Genomic DNA, 17137 nt, shown 5'->3' on the forward strand with positions numbered 1-17137 from the left:
TCTCCAAATTTTTGTTAGACTTGGGCTGTGTCAACGCGTTTCGACAAATCTTTTGTCTTCATCAGGACTTTTTAGAATATGCAGCCACTTTTTCTCATTGTTTTGTTGCAGCTATTCGAAAAACTGGAGTTAGGAGTAAGGCACCTTCTTTATACTAGATGTGGGCGGTATGTGATATCTGATTAAGCAGTATTCACTGCAAACTTCTCACTCCCTCCTCTGTTACCTTCTCATGAGTCTTCAGCATTTACTAAGGACAGGAATCAATTTCCGTAGCCGTAGGTCAAATAACAGTCCACTTAATCGTTATAAGCGGGAAGGTTCCTTATTTGTTAGATATAGTTGTTCTAAATCAGAGAGTGCGTGTTGAAGACTTGGTGTCTTTCAAGAGCTGCGTTTTTAACGAGCGTGGTTCAGCCTCGCCGTTCCCGGCGTCTTACGAGTAATTTTGGTCAAAGTCAGAGCTACTGATTGTTATATTCTTCCAGGACCATTCTATCGGATTCAATCCGATTTGAGGAACGGAGACGGAAGCGTTCTTATGTTCATTTGCTTTCCAGGGTCCTATCACTGTACGGTGTCCCCGCGAAGATGTCAATTGCGTAATGCCGGGTACCCGTCACGGTGTGGTATTTCAGGAATCTTGCTATCCTGAAATACGAATCTTGGGCCAATACCACACCGTGACGGAAGAATATAACAATCAGTAGCTCTGACTTTGACCAAAATTACTCGTAAGACGCCGGGAACGGCGAGGCTGAACCACGCTCGTTAAAAACGCAGCTCTTGAAAGACACCAAGTCTTCAACACGCACTCTCTGATTTAGAACAACTATATCTAACAAATAAGGAACCTTCCCGCTTATAACGATTAAGTGGACTGTTATTTGACCTACGGCTACGGAAATTGATTCCTGTCCTTAGTAAATGCTGAAGACTCATGAGAAGGTAACAGAGGAGGGAGTGAGAAGTTTGCAGTGAATACTGCTTAATCAGATATCACATACCGCCCACATCTAGTATAAAGAAGGTGCCTTACTCCTAACTCCAGTTTTTCGAATAGCTGCAACAAAACAATGAGAAAAAGTGGCTGCATATTCTAAAAAGTCCTGATGAAGACAAAAGATTTGTCGAAACGCGTTGACACAGCCCAAGTCTAACAAAAATTTGGAGAAATAACTCTGAAACTGATTTTTAATTGTTTTCTTTTCTGTTCTGATTTTATCAATATACCATGAAATTGTTATTCATAATCAATGTAGAAATTAATAACTATATACACCATATATAATCAAGTGATATTCACTAACCCTTCATTTTATAATGTTTTAAAAGAAATTGAAATTAAAAATATATATTTTTTGATATCATAACAGTCTGTTGTACTAATTGTTCTTTTTGTGTATTTATCATAATGTGTTCACACAAATGTGTTGCGATATAGCCAGTTCCTTGTAGCTTAAGTCTGCCTGGGTGTGTGCTTTTTAAAAATTTTCACACAAGCAGAAAAAACATTCAGTCCAACAGAAAATACTGTGAAAGCAGTAGAAACTGCATTATCAAATGAACGAGAATTAGCACATGGCAAAAGGATCAACGTCCTCACAGCGGAATCCGCCTTTGAGGTGCTATTCAGCCCAGTAAACCTGCCTACAGTGTTACTGGATCCGAAATGGATACAGTGTGTAAATTCTCTTGGAGCGGATGATGTGAAATACTATTTCGCTCCGCAATTCGAAAAACTGAATGATTTGACTTATGAAGAAGAATATCCTCTGCCAATCGAACTTCTGCCTCTCCCACAGTACGCCTGTATAATCTATACAGATAGATTTGTACAGGATTTCAACGTAGAGAACAAATCCTACGATGCAGCCTGTGCGATTGTTAAAGGTTGTTGGCTGTGCGGTAAATTCAGACCGAAAATAACAAAAACTGAATCAGTAAGAAACTGTTCGGCTCAGAGAGCTGAAATCAGATCTTTAAAGATGGCGCTTGAAAATGCAGAACGTGAATTCCCGACACTAATTGTGTGCGATTCGCATTTTTGCGTCAACTCTTACAATAACAAGTTACACAGCTGGATTGAAAATGATTACAAATATGACACAGGAGCCACAATAAAGCATAAAATGCTTTGGGAAACAGGTAGCTCTTTTACAGAAAGAACTACAAAAGACTTACGTGATACACACTCTGAGTCATCAACGTGATGGCGTTCACGTTGCAGGGAATTCATTGGCTAATACAGCCACAGCGGAAGCAACTAAACCGGCTTCCGTAGCCACAAAAAAGCGTTCAGAAAAACACATAGACGGGGAAACCATGCTGGCAGTGAAAACGTCCGTAAAAGGCGACTGTGCAGCACTACCTGTGAACTATCCACTCAATTATGCATACGTAATTGATGCAAACTCCGTTCCTTTTGCTCGAATCCCTGGAGTGGGGGATAGGGTAATTCCAAACATGAACAGGAGAAGATTCCTACTACAGGAGGCACATATGGGGTTGGGTCTGAGACACCAAACAATCAGGGACTCTCTGAGAGAATTGCAATCAGAGTACTGGTGGCCAGAAATGAGTGAAGGAATTCATGATTTTGCAAAGAATTGTGAAGCCTGCAACAGCGATCGCAGTGGAGAACCGGCCAGTGTAGTGTCAGGAACCCTAATAGAAAGCATAAGGCGATCTATCCACGCAATCAAACAAGAGAAACGCGTCCCATTGTATATCATTAAGACAAAATCCACAAAAAAAATGTGGCCCCAGCGCTCGGCTGACGCCAGAACGGTTATAAAAGATCTGCGAGTCTTTATCGGCACATACGCAATTGCCATGTTCTATTCTGGCCAGGGTCCTGCTTTCATCTCTCGAGCTTATAAGGAGGCCATGGCCAGCATGGGAGTTCGGTTGCGGTATTCTTGTCCGTCACACCCCGAAGGGAACAGTGTGGTAGAAAGAAAAAACCGAGACATAAAGCAATCTATAACAGCGAAGGTATTAGGTTCAGGTGCTGGGTGGGTCAAACATTTAATAAGTGTCCAGTTAAGTCTTAACAACTTGCCAAGAAATTCTCTAAAAGGTTTCAGCCCATACGAACTATTGTTCGGAACTAGAATGCGAATTCAGGACTTAGATAGTCAGGTATCAGTGGTAAAAGATAAGAAAACAGACTTTGACATCAAAGATCGTTTGGCTGTTTTACAGGACTTGAATGAAACAAGAAAATCCTTAAGCAACATAAAATTAAAGCAACAGCCAGCTACCACTGACGAGGCACCACCAGCCCCAGCAAGGCCTGTCTGGATTCCAAAGATTGGGTATCTAGTCAGAGAACAAATAGCGGTGAAGAAGGAATTTGGGCCTTCTTACAGAAAAGCAGTACCTGTCTTAGCAATCAACGGAACAAGATCAGTAGTACTACCGCCCCTTGCTGGTAAAAAGGAGAACAGAGTTGTATCAATCGACCTGGTAAAACCACAAGCATGTGGCCTATAATCAACAGTAGGCCCAGTGGACTCCCGAGAAACAACAGAATACCCAAACTTGCAACAATCCAAGAGGTTCAAACTGAAAGACTAATCACATTCGATCAGCCTGCAGTACACAGAGAGGGACTATGCAATAATGCCATGGAACTCGTGCCTCTTGAGACACAGATTGAAACAGTTTGTCAAGAAACACCAGTCTACAATGATGTGGCATCCGAAAGACAAATTGAAAGAACAATTCCAACAATTGACAGAACTGCCTCTGGCTACTTCATCAACTTCGATAACTTTTCTGAGGTTCAAAGCAACCCCGAAGTGATGCCAGAAACAAAAAAAACTTTTAAAGAAAAAGCAGCAGAACTCTTTCAACAAATCAAAGAAGTATATCTGGATGCACCATTGATTGAGCATTGGATTATTTCAGGGGTATTTATACTCCTACTATGCCTAATTTTAGTTTTAATTTTAGGAAAGTTTATTACAATACAATGGACACAGCAAGTCAGAACATCAACTTAGTCCTAAAACCACACAGATCATCCCACGTGAAGAAAAGAGAATTTTCAACAGTAAATGTGACAGCCATTCCAATACCCGGCGGGGTAGTATGGGACAAAACTGACTATGAAATATATGGTCCGGTCGAAATCCTGAAGTATCCTCATCAATTCAAGGTTTCCTTAAGTGACTTTGTAAAACCTAGTACATTCTCTGATGATTGGGTTTTTGAAAGTATTAATAATATGATGTCTGATTTAGTAATGTCAGCAAGATTCACAGAACATGATTATTTACAAGGTTCGTCTAGTTATGAACAGATGTTCTGCTACACACACTATGGTGATCATTACTTGCATAAATCTGCACAACCTAGAATTTTTTTAAGTATAACCAATGGGAACATTGTGCTACACCACCTAAAAGCAGTTCTAAAACATTCTATGAGAAATTTCAGTACTTCTCAGGGTTTAACACCAGTGATGCAGAAACGTTTTATTATAAATTGTTAGATAAAACAGGGTTGAAAGCAATGCTGACAAATACTAAATTGATATATTCAGAAACATTTTATGGAAAAATGATGACATTTGGTTTTGATTATTGGAAAAATAACATTGAAACAAAAACAATCTGGGGTACAAAAGATTGGCAGGTACAAGGCCAAGAAGCATTATTTCGAGCCTGCATGATCCCAGAACAAATTATGTTTTCAAATGAAACAATTCAACAAACAACTTGTCTTGGCCTAGCTAAGATCAAAGACCTTAACAAACCGTCTATTCCAAAGCCAATACCTGATAATGCAACTACAGATATTGAAATAGACGTATCCAAAATTTTACATTTAAACAGAACACATCCTGATTGGAAAAAGTGGTTAATCTGGCCTACTGACACAAACAACTGTCAAGATAGATTCCTGAATAAAACACAGGGGTTAACAATACCAGACAAGACCCTAGATACTCCCAGAGACAACATCCAGGGATAGTAACAACATACAGTGTAGGGAAGCTGTGCCTTGAATGGCTAGAATCATCCACACTGGCTGAAATTAAGCAACACTTATCTTTACTTAAAGATGGTGCTGATTTGCGCGATTTCATTCTGGGACCACGCAAACAGCGTCAAAAGCGTTTCATAGCGACCAGTATATATGCGGCTTACAACGAGGCTTGGAAAATAACACAAATTGAAACAGCTGAAAAAATACGAGAAATTGATCGTATTAATTTGGAAAAAACACTTTCTGTAGTGGACAATGGGTTAATGACTCTGTCCTCCAGATTATATTCACTGGACAGTATTGTATCATCTGCCATAGATATAATAGACAAAGACTTGCTAATGTTACAGCATGGCCAGTCACAATTGTGTTCTATTGTACAGTTAGGCTGGACGCTGCAAAATCTTCCTTCAGGCTATGTGCCTTGGCGTTTAATCAACACAACGTCATTGTTTTCCATCTTTAACCTTACTAATAAACAAATCAGCTTGGCACAGAAAGGAGCAGACTATACAATCCTGAGCATCGAAAAACTTGAGAGATTACCATTGACAATGTCAGAAAGTCCTGTCATTGAATGGATAATACACAGGATTATCACAATTCCGATAACAACTTTCCGATTTAAAAATTGCCTTGAATACATACCTACTGGCCAGTATGAACGATTGGGTAAAGGGTACATTAAGTCAACATGGAAATTACCATATACACACACATGTTATAGTGACAGCAACAAAAATGTATTTCTTAGTGGAGAAAACTGTAAACATTCACTAAGCGGTATACTTTTGTGCCAAGGTATTAATTTACACGGAGCCTGTGAAGGTAATTCAAACAACCTTTCATGCCACCAGCATGTCACACCTGCAACAAAGATAGAGCCTTTCTTTAAGCAGCTCTCGAACGGGAGTTACATTCTAATAACGGATCGCAGCTGTTGTGGCCTTTTGCCAGGGAAAGCATATCTCGTACACGTAACTTCCATGGTCACTTGTTGTATGCAAGCATTGTTTCCAAACGGCCCTGGAGACTCCGAGACTCCCTTATGGCCTCGTCTGAATTTCTCTTCTATACGAATTGATACTTTAAGCAGAATGAAGTCTGTGCTTTTACAGACAACAGTGCCCATCACGTCATCAAAAGAGAATTATGATCTCCAAGTTGCAAGGACGGCTTCAGAGATACATGACCTTTTATCAACAAATTGCCCAGTGCATTTCACAGAAATGCTTAGCCAAATTCTTAACATGTCTAGTGCCATAGGCATCCCAGGCGTATTTAAGACCATTTTTATGGGACTATTATCACCATTCAGAGCAATTCTGGGAATCATTCCCAATTTTGTCCATTCAGTCTTTGGCGGCATACCCCTTATTTTGGGACTTGTAGCAGGCATTTTATTTTTGACCCTCCTGCTCCGATATGGCAAGCCAAAACTCAGACATGACTCCGGCAGGAATGGAAGAAACGATCCTAGCAATACGCTACCGGGACCGAATAACTAGAGTCCTTGGATTGGCCAGGCTGAGAGATCTGAACATGACCTGGTTTCTTTCATTCAGACCTATATGGCAGACCTGCATCTTACCTGTGCTTCGATGTATGCTATGCAGAGATGAGTGCGTGTTGAACATCTGTCTTGCACTTCCATCAGCAGTACCAATGGATGTTGATACTTTGCTAAGTCCGATAATGGCTCACGCATTGTGTTGTCCCCAGCGGCTACCAATCCTGATGACGGAATTCGTTGAGACTCCTGTACTACGACTAGGTGGTAACAGTGGAGCGAGAGACAAAAGCAACATCACCCAGGTACGACCATCTGTGAGCATTGCTGACCCAGACTTTGATGATAGCAATCATTCTCACACCTGCCAAGTTACAGCGTTATCGAACTTGGTCGAACTATCACCTGATTTTGTAGACCAATTTTTTGAGAGCCTGTCTGATATGATGTTCTCCCCTGAACAGAAAAAATAACTTTTGAAAAGCATTCCGACACACAGCGTTCCCATGAACTCTGAATTCGGCCTTCGGTTTTGATCAACAAAAACTGCTGAAAAGCGTTGGAACTCTATTCCCCCGTTCAACAAGAATTATTTTGAATTGAACACTTTTTGAAAATATTTACCTTTTTCTGGCACAAAAAATTCTTTGCTTAAAGTAGACCTATTCATAAAGAACAGAAGCTTCTATTTTTAGGTAAATCTAGAGACATAATAACTTTACATCAGCCTCTAGCACATTTTACAACAAATGCATTTATATGTGATGAAATTATCTCGCCCTTCTTTTCTGTATTAAGAGATATTTCATGTGTAATTATTTCGCAAAATCTTTCATTGATTACATATGCTATTATTTTGAATGATTTCTATGCTTAAAAACGTACAGTACCAAAATTACCACGTATTTCAGATACGCCATTTCAAATGCATATATGTATTTTGGGGTGGGTAATGTTACACATGCATCTTTTGCTATAGTTTTTAGTAAATTGATGGACATAAATTTGTGGAGTGGGTGTCGCGTTCTAATCTAGGACCCCGATCAATACTGTGACCTTATGCCCCTATACGGCTATAATCCCTTTGTACCCCTATATTGGCATAAACGATCAAATGCAATATTCAGAAACTCGTCTCTGGCCTCACACGATCAGAGCCACATTTCAGAATCTCTTCCCCTGCAGCTTCCTCTGCAGCTCATTAGAGCAATTGACACAGCAGAAGCCACTATCTAAGATTCCTAGATTACACTCCGAGTTCTTCAACAAGATAAAACTCAGCAACCTGGGAAAGCCCCTCTTGCTATGTTTTGATTAGTAATAGAACTCTAATGAGCACTGAGAGACGATAACTTCCTAGTGACATCTTTATTAACGTCTTATGTCCAAAAACTTACGTCAAACCAGGCACCTTTCAGGTATAAATATTACCTACGTTGCCTTAAGCAAATGCTGATGCTGATGCTATCACTGCGTCAACGACATCGATGATAGCGATGGTGTGGTGAACATAGGAGCAGAACAGCTGTCCCCTGCATAGCCCAGCAGATACAAGCTGCCCACTGACGCTGCCCCTCCTCCTCCTCCTCGGCGCACTGAGAGAGACGCTGTCTTTTCTCTTGCCGAGAAAATCCAGCTCCGGCGTTTTTAGCCTACTCTTGCGAGTGACTGGGATATCGAGTCCTGGAAGGAGATACAAGACCTCCAACATTCTATTCCAGAGGTATGGTGTTGACTAAACCCTTAGAGAGAATTCTTGAAGCAAACCTTGGCAAAACCAACTTAGCTAAAAATGCTACTTACTTACTCCCTCCCAAGTACTAGGCTTAGGTCAGGTACACTGGGGTAGGCGTAGTTAGAAGCACCAGTTGAGTACGTTAGCATAATGTATATATGAATGTATATATGTTTTATTCATTTTAAACCATTGTATGACTAAGAAACCATATCATTGCTTTTACAGTATTATTTTGCAATACTCATTTTACGGTACGCACTTTTTATAATAACTAGTCTTGCAATTGTGGCAATTCATTTCTCTTGTATGAGAAGAAAGACTGTTCAATAAATAATACCTTTTTATTGAAAACGCCCGTCTCTCTATTCTCTGCATATTGGTGAAAGTAATCTGCACAAAACTGACTGAGTAAAATAACTGTCTATTGTTTCACACGACTTTAGAGATTGACTCTTATTCTAAGGAGCAAAGTTGTCATGTTTATGCGGTTGTTGGAAAACTGAATCCCTTCTTGTCTGTACCAGGGAAGCTGATCACTTCCTATTCAGTCAAGAAAGTTTCCAGTGACCTCTGAGCTAGTTGGTAACAAACGCAATTAAGTTTAGCATAGTCAGTAGAGACCTGGAAGATCCGCACTTCTACGTCCATACTACTGTTTATGTTATTCCAATGCGCAGGGCCTATTGGGAAAATAGGAACTACACTACAGATTGTCTTAAAATAAAACTTTTTGAAAGTTGAATCTGAAGACCAATCCGCTGCGTTCATAATGTCCTCCAATCTGCCACCAACCTGTACAGCCTTGGATGCCATTGCGCCTCTAGTGGAGTGTCAAGTCAAGTCAAGTCATAAAATTTATATAGCGCACTACATACCCAGAGGGTTTCAAGGCGCTTGGGGAGGGGAGGGGGATTATTTGTCAAATATCCACGTTTTAAGTTGTTTTCTGAACGCTAGGTGATTCTGGGTGAGGCGAAGGTAAGCGGGGAGTGAGTTCCATGTTTTGGCAGCCAGGTATGAGAAGGATCTGCCTCCCATGGTGGTTTTGTTGATGCGAGGGACAGTGGCGAAAGCTTGGCTGGAAGATCGAAGTTGGCGGGAGGGGGTGTAGAAGGACAGTCGAGAGTTGAGGCAATCTGGTCCGATGTCGTAGAGTGATTTGTGTGCGTGGGTAAGCAGTCGGAAAGTAATCCTCTTATTGACGGGTAGCCAGTGGAGGTCTTTAAGGTGACCGGAGATGTGTTCGTTGCGTGGGATGTCTAATATGAGCCTGGCTGAGGCGTTTTGGATTCGTTGTAGTTTCTTCTGTAGTTTGGCGGTGGTACCTGCGTAGAGGGTGTTTCCGTAGTCCAGTCGGCTCGTGACCAGAGCATGGGTGACTGTTTTCCTTGTTTCGGTGGGGATCCAGCGAAATGTTTTTCTGAGCATGCGAAGGATGTTGAAGCAGGATGAGGATACGGCGCTGACTTGTCTGTTCATTGAAAGTGAAGAGTCCAGGATGACGCCAAGGTTCCGTGCGTGGTCTGTCGGGATGGGTGCTTTTCCGAGGGCTTCCGGCCACCAGGAGTCGTCCCATGCAGAGGGGGATTTACCTAAGATGAGGACTTCTGTTTTGTCTGAGTTCAGTTTCAGACGGCTTTGTTTCATCCATTCGGCGACTTCTTTCATTCCTTCGTGTAGGTTAGTTTTGGCGGTGCTGGGGTCCTTGGTGAGAGAAAGGATCAGTTGAGTGTCATCCGCGTAAGAGATGATGTTGAGGTTGTGTTGGCGGGCGATGGTCGCGAGGGGGCTCATGTATACGTTGAAGAGGGTGGGGCTGAGTGAGGATCCTTGTGGTACGCCGCAGATGATTTCAGAGGCCTCGGACTTGAATGGTGGGAGGCGGACTCTCTGGGTTCTTCCGGAGAGGAACGAGGTGATCCATTCCAGTGCCTTTCCTTGGATTCCGATGTTTCTGAGGCGCTGTAAAAGGGTGCTGTGGCAGACTGTGTCGAAGGCTGCAGAGAGGTCGAGGAGGATGAGGGCGACTGTGTCTCCATTGTCCAGTAGAGTTCGAATGTCGTCTGTTGCTGCGATGAGGGCAGTCTCAGTGCTGTGCTTTGCACGGAAGCCAGATTGTGAGGAGTCGAGGGATTTGTTGGCCTCGAGGAAGGCGGCGAGCTGGTTGTTGACAGCTTTCTCGATGACTTTGGCCGGGAATGGAAGAAGTGAGATGGGGCGGTAGTTTTTGAGTTCGGTGGGGTCTGCTGTTGGTTTTTTCAGAAGGGCGGTTTGTTCAGCGTGTTTCCAGTCTTCTGGGAAGGTAGCGGAGTTGAAGGAGCAGTTGATGACGTCTCGGAGGTGCGGTGCTATGACGGAGTCTGCTTTGTTGAAGATGTGGTGAGGGCACGGGTCTGTGGGGGATCCCGAGTGGATGGAATTCATCAGGCGGATGGTGTCCTCAGTGGTGATTGGGTTCCAGGCGTTGAGGGTGTTAACGGGGGGAGGATAGTCAGCTGATGGTAGGGTGGGTTGGCTTCCGGGTTGGTTGTCAAAGCTGTTGTGGATGTCAGCAATCTTGTTGTGGAAAAAAGAGGCTAGGGAGTCGCAGAGAGTTTGAGAGGGGGTGATGTCGTTGGAGTTGGCCGAGGGGTTGGAAAATTCCTTGATGATGTTGAAAAGTTCCTTGCTGTTGTGGGCGTTGTTGTCGAGTCGATCCTTGAATGCTGTTTTTTTGGCTTTTCGGATCAGTTGGTGGTGAGTACGGATGGCGTTTTTGAAGGCGTCCTTGTTGCTGGTGGATGAGTCTTTTTTCCAGGCCTTTTCAAGGGAGCGGCATAGTTTCTTGGATTTCTTGAGGTCCTCGTTGAACCATGAGGGCTTCTTGATTTTGTGTTGGCGTTTTTTCAGTGGTGCTGGATCTGGAAAGGCCGGATAAGATACTGACCTGGTATTGCATTTAGTTCTTCTGGATACGGTAAAAGTAACTCCATCAGGAGTAAAGACTCTTGCTGAAATATCAAGGGCACGAACATCAGAAGCCCTTTTGCAAGATATTAGACAGAGGAGGATAGCTAACTTAGCTGAAAGCTTCTTCCGTGAAAGATACTCTTTATCCTGCCAGGAACGAAGGGAGCGTAACACCACATTAACATCCCATAAACCAGAATAACGAGGTTCTGGAGGACGTGAAAGACGAATACCCATGAGGAGTTTGCAAATTCAAGGATGCTCTCCCCCCGGAGAACCATCCACAAGGGCATGACCAGCAGAAATAGCTGAACGGAAAGAATTGATGGTACAATATGCAAGTTTCTTGTTGTAAAGTTCGGCCAGAAAATTAATCACCTCTGTAACAGAGGAGCCCACGGGATCCAGGTGTTTTGCCACACACCAACGAACCCATCTGTTCCAGGCTGATCTGTATCGTTTAGTGGTACTAGGAGCCCAGGCTCGCTGAATGAGGAGCTCAGCGTCTCTCGAAAGTGTGTCGTTCGACCAACGTCCCCTGAAATCCTCCAGGCCATGAGACGTAGATGGCCTTGGAGAACCAGGGGATGGGGAAGACCAAACGGATCCGTCAGATTGTTGTGGAAAAACAGCAAGCGTAGAGGTTTGTCCCAGGATAACTCCAGAAGGGACGGGAACCAACATTGAGCCTTCCAGATCGGAGTGATCAAGATCAGAGAGGCCCGCTGTCTGCGAACTTGGGCTGCAACTCTCTGAATGAACAGAAACTGGGGAAAAGCATACACTGGAAACCGGGCCCAATCCTGCAGGAAGGCATCTACTGCTTCCGCACCCGGGTCCGGTTTCCAGCTGTAAAATCGGGGAAGTTGGGCGTTCCACCTGGACGCAAGCAAGTCCATTTCTGGAAGACCCCAAAGATCCGAAATCATCTGAAACACTGAAGGATCCAGTTTCTAATCGCTGACATCCCGGAAATTCCTGGAATGCCAATCCGCCACACTGTTCAGATTTCCGGGGAGATACTCCGCCATGACAGAAATCTGACGGAGAAGGCAATAGTTCCAAAAATCCTTCGCAAGATCCGCTAGGACTTTGGAGTGAGTGCCCCCCAGTCGATTGATGTATCGAACAGCAGTCGTATTGTCCATCCGTAGAAGAACACAACAAGAGACTTTGTTCGTGGTGAATGAGCGGATGGCGAACGAACCCGCAAGGAGTTCCAAACAATTTATGTGGAGATGAAGCTCCTCCTCCGTCCATCTGCCCCCCACCGAGAGGGAACCGCACCGGGCTCCCCAACCTTGGCGACTGGCATCCGATTCGATCACCAGATCCGGACGGGAGCCGAAAACCGCCTTCCCGTTCCAAGCATCCATGTGGTCTAACCACCAGACGAGTTCCGACCTGGCCTCCGTGGACAAGGAAATGAGTTCCGAGTATGTGAGGCCCTTGCGAAGATGAAACGCTTTTAGTCTCTGGAGAGCCCTGTAATGAAGCAGGCCTGGAAAAATGGCCTGGATCGATGAAGACAGTAAGCCCACAATCCTGGCCAATTGACGGAGGGAAATGCGATCCCGACGGAGGACCTTGCGAATCTCCTTCTTGATAGTGGAAATCTTCTGAGAAGGAAGATGCAGCGTCGCGTCCGTTGTTTTTATCAGAAATCCTAGGAAAGTCATTTCCTGATGGGGGACCAAGTCCGACTTCTGGGAATTGATGATAAACCCCAGAGACTGAAGAAGAGATATGGTCACTTGAAGTTGTCGTAGAAGAGCTCCTTGGACTGATTCATTAAAAGAATGTCGTCCAAGTAAATTATTAGACGGAAGCCCATGGTTCGGAGGTGTTCGACAACCGGTCGAAGGAGTTTGGTAAAGCACCATGGTGCTGATGACAGACCAAAGGGAAGGGTACGAAATTCGTAGATCTGATTCTTCCAAAGAAACTGGAGGAAACGACAATGCGGAGGGAAGACTGGGACCGAAAGGTAAGCATCTTTTAGGTCCAGACGAACCAACCAGTCGTTCTGAAGTAAGAGGTCTCTTAGAAGATGGATACCCTCCATCTTGAAGTGTCTGTAAATCAACCATTCGTTGAAGGAACGTAGGTTGATGACTGGCCTGAAATCTTTGCCTTTTTTCTCGACTAAAAAGATGTTGCTGAGAAAACCGTGCGGATGGAGAGACGCAGGAATTATTGCGCCTTTCATCAGCATAGCCTGAACCTCTAGATCTATGAGCTCCTGTTCTGCGTGAGAAAAAGACAGTGGACGAGGACGAGACTCTTGGACGGGGGAACCATAAAACTCGATGTGAAATCCTTGAACTGTTTCTAGAACCCAAGAGTCCGATGTTAGATCTGACCAGGCCTGAAGAAACAAGGCAATTCTCCCCCCTAGACGAACTGGAGAAATGATGGTGAAGCTTACCGTTAAATCCCTTGGAATTGGACTGATTGCCACCACGTCCTCTGCCTTGGCCTCTGCCACCTCGGGAGGGGTAGAAGGAACCCTGTCGTCCATCATTCCAGCCGTTGTTCCTTCTGGCTTGTCCTCTGTTGGAGCCTTGCTTGAATTGGCGGCCGGAAGAGCGACCCCTGCCTCTGCCGGCCCCACCAAAAACCTTCTTGGGGAACATTTTTTTCATTGAGGCTTGAGCCTTGTCTAAAGCCGAGAAGGTTGCTACAAATTTCCACAGTTCTTTGACAAAGGGGTCTCCAAATAAGGCACCTTGCGCCACTGCACCCGCTTCAGAGGAAGATAACTCTCCCAACTTGGGGTCAATTTTTAACAAAAGGGAACGGCGACGTTCCGCGGAAAGAGCACAATTAGCATTGCCAAGAAGGCAAATAGCTCTTTGAGCCCAACCCGCTACCTCTTCAACAGGAATGGGCATACCTGTCTCCTTAGAACGTTGTGCCAGTTCTATTATTTTAGTTAAAGGTCCAACCACGTCTAGTAGCTTGTCCTGGCAAGCTTTCCAGGACCGGTCTATGCCTTTTTTGGGTTCTTTAATGTACTTGGCGAAAAAAGTGCAAAGCTTAGGATCAATCTCGGGTGTAGCCACCACTCTATTTGGAAGATTAGGCCGCGGACACTCCGAACGTAGCCGTAAGCGCACATCTTGGGAAAGAGGTTGACGTAGTTTAGCGGCAACATAATCAGAAGTAGACTTTTCTGGGATCCATTCCGAAGAACGGGGTCTATAAATAGTGGTGGGATCAAACATGTCAGGTGAAACCAGCTCACTATCACCATACTCAGAGATACTGGTTTTAGGGCGCCAAGACCTACCAACATCTGACATGTCTTCAGAGGACTCATCCTCGTCATCATCTTGGAAACCCTCCTCGTCATCCTCTCCCTCTAGGGGAAACCCTTCCTACGGGTCTAGGTCTTGGGTGTTCTCATCACCAATATTCCCGGGTGAGTCGCCCCCCCCGGTAGGGTGCGCTTCTGAGCGTGCGCGCACTCTTATGGAAAACGTCTGCAAGTTTATTGAAGCCTTCCAGGTGCCCCGCGCTACGCTTTCTGGACGTGTGTGATAGCTGTGTAGGCACACCACTGGGCCCAGCCCCGCTGTCACTGAAAATATTAGAACCTTTAAATACATGAGCAGACAGCTTATTGACGCTGTCCTGCAGAGGGGCCAGCGCCTGGGCAATTGTCGAAGACAGGAGTCTGTCCACCTCTGCAGGAAGGCGCAATAGGGGCTGAGCAATTTGGTCAGAATTTTCTGCCAAATAATCATGGTCTTGACGAGTTTGCATTTGTGCAGAGGAATGGGCACCCATACACTAAAAGTACACCCCAAACTATGTAAAAGGGGTTTGTTCCCCACCACAGGCACCCACAGAAGGTCAACAGCAAAGAAAAACAATATTTTTCTGTGACAACAGAATTTCTGTCACAAAATTAATCTTGCCGTAATTAACGGCGTCAGTGTGGGGAAGAGAGGCGATTGAACATAAATTGAAGCGCTGTGCCTCAGCGCGTGTTCGCGCTGTGGAGAAAAGCCGGTCGGCGTCGAGCCGACACCTCAGACCTGCGGACGCGCGCAATTAAGACGCTCGGGCAGAAAGCCTACCGCGTCAGACCAAACAAGGAATTGAAGCTTAAGAAGCAAGTCAGGTCTCAATAAAAGCGAATATAATCAAGCGCTGTCACAATAACTCTAGTACTGCCACGCCACAGAAAAGGAATAAACAGGACTTATCTTGACGTGGCAGCAATGAAGAAAGAGGAAGGACTACCGACGTGGGATCCCTATATGCTGTTGTGTGGACTGTGATTGGCTATACGTTCCCATGACTACCGCTGCCATGTTGGTTTGGGTAGTTCATGTAATGTTTTTTTTCTTATATCTTTAAACGTGCTGTCCAATAAAATGGAGAAAGGACTAGCAAATCCTCGCCTCTGCTTCCTGACATAGAATTGAGACGTCACTCAAAATCTGCCCTAATTTTTCTTTCTGCAGCACTAATCATACTTTCTGTGGCAAAATATACCCCCTCATTTTGTTCCTTTTTAAATTAAATGTTTTAAGAGTTACCACTTTATTCCAATCAAGATGGCTTCAGGTGTGCCATACCTTTGTAATAAGTAGGACTGTTAGCGCTCTAGTTGTTCTTTAGAACACTCTGGGACATTCTGTCATTGGGCTATACTTGGGCAACATCTGGGTGATATTTGGGCTACATTTGGGCTCTTTTGTCTCTGGTGGCCATCTTGGGAGCCTGCATGTCAGAATTTGTTAATGAAATAGAAGAGGATTTAAGAAGTCACTCAAAATGTGCCCTAATGTTTCTTTCTGCAGCACTAATCATACTTTCTTTGGCAAAATATACCCCCTCATTTTGTTCCTTTTTAAATTAAATGTTTTAAGAGTAACCACTTTATTCCAATCAAGATAGCTTCAGGTGTGCCATACCTTTGAAATAAGTAGGACTCTTAGCGCTCTAGTTGTTCTTTAGAACACTCTAGGAGACTGCAGTAGAACACAAAGGAATCAACTGACAGTCTCTGTCCTTGTTGGATGTACATGTTTTACTGAGAATGTCAGACTTCATTCTCACATGACTGAGAAAGATAATGTGAATTTACAGAAAATATGCTTTCAGTTTAGCTTCTAGATCCCCTTCCAAACCACTGTGGGAAAAGCATGAGATAATAGTTTTCTTTCAAACATGATTCATGATTTCCCAGCAGAAGGCTTTTTCACATGGTAAAATCACCTTAGAACACACCACAATTCCTACAATGAGTACAGTACCATCAACAAATGATTTATAATGTAACTAAAGTCCGAAAACCCTCTATTAACTACAATGCTTTTTAATGAGGTGCTATCATGTATATTGGTCCCAAGATGGCTGCCAACACTTCTTGGATGAAGTGCTGACAGCCAATCAGATCTCACGATGAGATGTGTGGTTAGGCTCCGCCCAGATATATATATTTTTTTGAAGTTCATTTTCATAAAAACCACTGGAGCAATTTTCACCAAACGTAGCAAGGGCACATCTGCGTACCAGTCCCTACAATTTTGCCAAGTTTGGTGTAGTTCCGTTCAGCTTTTCGGGCTAAAAGTGAGTCCAACCGCCCTATGGAAATTAACATGGGGAAAACACGTTTTGGGACCCCCCTTTTATCTCGCCCCCGCTTGACGAACCCCCCCCCCAAACTTTCAGGGAAGGAGCGGAGCGCAGCGAGGCAAATTTAAGGAAAATTACAGGCAGATTCCTCAACCGGCGCCAAAGTTATTCCCAATAGAATGTTGCGGATTTCCTGTGGAAAACAATCCTAACTATATATACCTATTGGCTATCGCCCGTAGGTAATATATAAAGAAAGAGGCAAAATTACTGGCGCAAAAAGAAATAATCAACAAAAACACAGTGGTTAACTTAAGTACATTAACTCTTACGAAGGCAGAAGAGCAACT

General features: G+C 44.0%; 1 protein-coding gene and 1 pseudogene across 1 annotated transcript in view; one reads left to right on the forward strand and one right to left on the reverse strand.

The window, feature by feature from the left end:
• The window catches only part of LOC147710049 (uncharacterized), a 31938-nt pseudogene extending 16951 nt beyond the window's left edge, over positions 1-14987 (reverse strand).
• The window catches only part of LOC147710048 (butyrophilin subfamily 1 member A1-like), a 743009-nt gene that overhangs the window by 474537 nt on the left and 251335 nt on the right, over positions 1-17137 (forward strand). The gene's annotated exons all lie outside the window — the stretch shown is intronic.

The sequence above is a fragment of the Lissotriton vulgaris genome, chromosome 5, assembly GCF_964263255.1.
Source record: "Lissotriton vulgaris chromosome 5, aLisVul1.2, whole genome shotgun sequence".
Lineage (NCBI taxonomy): Eukaryota > Metazoa > Chordata > Amphibia > Caudata > Salamandridae > Lissotriton > Lissotriton vulgaris.